Here is a 4,483-nt window from a genome sequence, read left to right as displayed (position 1 = left end):
GCCCTTCCTAACAGAGCATGCTACACAACTCCTCGTCCAGGCCCTGGTCATTTCCAGGCTGGACTACTGCAATGCTCTTTTAGCTGGTCTTCCAGCATGTACAATCAAGCCTCTACAAATGATTCAGAATGCAGCAGCACGACTGGTCTTCAACGAGCCCAAAAAGGCCCATGTTACACCTCTCTTCATATCCCTGCACTGGCTACCGGTTACAGCACGCATCAAATTCAAGACACTGATGCTGGCATATAGGACAGCCACCGGATCATCACCTGCCTACCTCCATTCACTACTACACATCTACACTCCTTCCAGAAGACTGAGATCCTCTAGTGAAAGACGCCTCATTGTACCACCACAGAGAGGTATTAAATCACTGTCCAGAACATTCTCGTTCAATGTCCCTGCCTGGTGGAATGATCTTCCCACCCCTATCCGGAATGCAGACTCCTTAACAGCTTTCAAACGACTGCTGAAAACCCATCTTTTTCGACACTATCTGACTCAATAAAAAAAAAAAAAAAAAAAAAAAAACCTCCCTTCTAGCCTGTTTTTCCTCTCTTTCTTGATCTTCTCCTTTTAGCCTGCACTCTTCTAACAACACCTGATATATGGTATTTTTGAACACTTCCTATGTTGATCTGCCTCCTTAGGATGAATCACTTGTTGTATTCCCAATTGTAAGTCGCTTTGGATAAAAGCGTCGGCTAAATGAATAAATGTAAATGTAAATGTTTTTTAATGTTTCTACCGGTTTCTACTCTAAAAGTCACTAGTTCCTTGTTTATTTTTTTAGTAAGTTGGCACACACTGAATTTTAATTATTACGTTTCAAATAAATGTAAAGTAAAAGGGGGGCCCGGCAGAAAAAGTTTGGGAATCACTGCTATAGAGTGTGCAGTGCTCATTTTCACCAGAGCCAGTTCAAAAGGCCATCGATGTGAATGTATATTATGAAACTAATGGTTTATGAAAATCTGTGTAAATATGCCTAACATTTCGAAAAACTGATTGTTCTTAAAGTACCTTCTAACATCTCTAACAAAACTAATGCCTGAGATTCAGTGGAGCCTGAAATTCCTTTTCTTTGCGGGTAAGGTTAGCCACACAGGTGCTGAGTCATTCAGTTGCTGTTGGAATCAAGACACTGACAGACATAAAGGGTCTTACAGGCCAGCATCAGCAAAACTATCTGGCGGCTGCCCGATTCTGTGAGAACTTCAATGGCCTTTTTGACTGCTTTAACTCCAAACAGCTGAAAGATTCTCACAAGCTCAAATGTGCAATTTCAGATGCATCTGCCCATTTTCCATTCTTTGATAAGTGTCTGGAGTGGCTCCCACATCTGAAGCTTGTCGGTGCTAACTCTAACAAGAAGCAGCTTCTCGAAGATCAAAAAGAGCTTCATTGCCAAGTAAGGAATTTGTTTTAGCGACAGTTTCCAGTGCAAAAGAAAGTACAGACAGTGCAAATATACTACTGAAGTGCAGACATACAGAGAAATACACAGCAATGTCTAGAATCTAATCTGATTCATCAACACAGTTTCACTGAAGATCCAATAAATGCATAAACCCAGGATAGAGCGTCTGAGTGAATGTGGTGTGGACTGTGTGGATGAGGCTCATTGTGTCAGAGACGCTGTAGAAGGACAGAGTTCACTCTCATCCACATACACTCCTATTCTATGGCTGGACACTACAGACAGTTCAGTTCGTCTGTTATTATGAACAAATGAGCATCTAGAGCAGGGGTCTCAAACTCAATTTACATGGGGGCCGCTGGAGGCAGAGTCTGGGTGACGCTGGGCCGCATCAGATTTTCCACAAGAAAAGCTTTGTTAAAAAAATTCCAATCTTCTCAAATCTCTTTATTTTTATTTTTTTTTAACACAAAATAAGATGGAAAAAAATAAATAAATTAAGAATTAAAAAGAAAATAAATAAATCAATCAGTACTTAATAATTATAATAATAATAATGAAATTAATAATAACAATAATAATAATAATAATGAGATTTCGCTAGTCAGCAACTATATGTGGTTTATTAACAGTTCTTTAACCTTTAACCTTCTTCTGAACATGAATTGAATGAAACATTGAAGAACATGAACTGTTGTTCTGAACATGGCTTCTCTTGCTACTCCTTGCTGCTAGAGACCTGGCAGCGCTTCCTCTTCGAATTATTTATTAATAAAGTAGTATTTTCTGAGTCAGTGTCACAAAGATGAAGTTGACGATCGTGACTCGGCATCTGCTCACTGGACACGCTTTTAAAGCCTAAATGCATCTTTATGAATAAGGCCTATAGCTAATAAAAGTTTTGTTTTCGATTTGAATTATTTTGTTTTACAGTAGTGAAGTAATAATTTAAAGTAAATTTATTACTATTACCTTTATGAACAAAAATGAAGTTTCACACAGCGCTTTTATATTTATGGATTTTAATTTAAATCGTGAAGGCTAAATGGATCTGTCTGCCGCTGGCTGCTTGTTCGTTATTTTAAAAAACAAAAGCTTGAATATCACAAACAAGACGTGTTCCAAATATATTTCTAAATTAACTTTATAAACTAAAGAAACGAAAATAAATGTAATTACTTTGCTATTAAAAACAGCAGCTGTGCAATGGGGAAGAGAAGGAGAACTCCGTCAGTAATTCTGATCAGCTGTCAAGGTTGTTAGGAATTTTTGCAACGAATGTTTGTTTAATAGCCTATTAAACACTTATTTAGGCTACTTTCTTATTCAAATGTATTATTTCTTTGATTTATTTTAGCGTTTTGTAGGCTGCTTGTTCACTGACGGAATTGCTAAAATAAACACGCACGTTTGTTAATGCTTGAGCCTCATTTATTTTGAGTTTCAATATAAAAACACCGTTTTTATGGAGGACCTTTTGATCTTTAACAATTGTGTATTACTGATATTTCTCCAAAAAAAAAAAAAAAAAAAAAAACACCGTTTTTACATTGCGCTGAGTATTTATCGTCTCCCTGTCTGTGTTCCAGTCTGACACGCTCATTCAGTAAAGACACAGACTGTCAGAATGGACTTTTATGCATAAATGGAAATGCTCGTGTGAATTTGTGACATTTACAGATAAGGATATGACCGCAAACTGAAAGTGTTCATGCTGAGGATGCAAACGGATCTCAAAGCGGCATCTCAGTCTGTTTCCTCCACTATTTTTAGATGCATTTTGTCTATAGAAATGCGTCATTCTGTGCTTTAATTTGACGTGATTCTCTGAAGTTGGATGTGCACTGTGGGCGGACCCGATTAATCCATAATGAATTATCGTTGTTGTCGTAGTTGTTGCAGTCCTAAATTAATATATATTTATATACATTTATATACGTAATGTATATAGGCCTACGTCGTATAATGTCCCACTGGGCAGCAACTTAAAAAAAAGTGTTGTGAACGCAGTGCGCTGGGACAAATGTCTGCGTGTGCCCAATAGAAACGCGGCAAGAAAACACTCCATGGCAACGCTGCTGTAACTTTCACTCATTGAGAAATGTTTCTCTGCTTGCGTCAAGCTCGGCCCGCCCCCAAGAGCCATATACCCCACTGTGATTGGTAGGTTCGCGCAGCTCCGCACACAACACTGTTAAGTGCCATACATATTAAACTCGCGGGCCGCAGTAACATTAAACTTTCATATTAAGGCGGGGGCCACAAAATATCGTCCTGCGGGCCGCAATTGGCCCGCGGGCCGCGAGTTTGAGACCCCTGATCTAGAGGGAGAGCAGAACAAACTCCAGGATTGATCATTACGTCCAAACACACATTCATCACCTTTTCCTTTCCTGCTGATGCTTTTATATGAGACTGATATCTGTACTAGGGGTCGACCGATTATCGTCTCGACCGATTATTGGCGCCGATATTAAGCATTTTTACCATTATCGGAATGCGTTATTTTCAAAAACCGATTTGCAGATAAAAATAATTTAATTTTGAAATGCGCTCTTTGGCTCCGACGCAGCCTGTCAAAGCTCACCACTCTGTGCCCTAGAGCAGTCTCCGCCCACCGCGCATCTGATTTGTTGGGAGTCGCGAGTCCGACCAATCAACTCGAAGGCTGAAGGCACTGAAGACACATACAAACGCTTGCTGGCAAGTACTGCTCACTGCAGAGCCAAATGGCCTCCAGCTCCACCTCTCTTGATGTCCAGCTCCACCTCTGAGTGAAGAAATGGGTGGAGTTAAGGTTAGGGATAGGGTTAGGGTTAGGGTGTGGTTAGGTGTCTATCTCAACCCCTTACCTCCAGCTCAATGTTATCTTGATTTCCCGAATGCGGAAAACACGGACGGAATCGCGGAATCCAGTCTTTCTGCACTCTAAGGCGCACTGGATTATAAGGCACGCAATGAATGGCCTATTTTAACCCTTTAGCACGTACGATCACACCGGTGTGATTTGTCTTGGCTGGTACCTGAAGCGTACGATCACACCGGTGTGATTCGAACGTT

This window comes from Garra rufa, chromosome 4 (assembly GCF_049309525.1).
Source record: "Garra rufa chromosome 4, GarRuf1.0, whole genome shotgun sequence".
Taxonomy (NCBI): domain Eukaryota; kingdom Metazoa; phylum Chordata; class Actinopteri; order Cypriniformes; family Cyprinidae; genus Garra; species Garra rufa.
The sequence above is the reverse complement of the archived record's forward strand: the minus strand, read 5'-3'. Positions refer to the sequence as shown.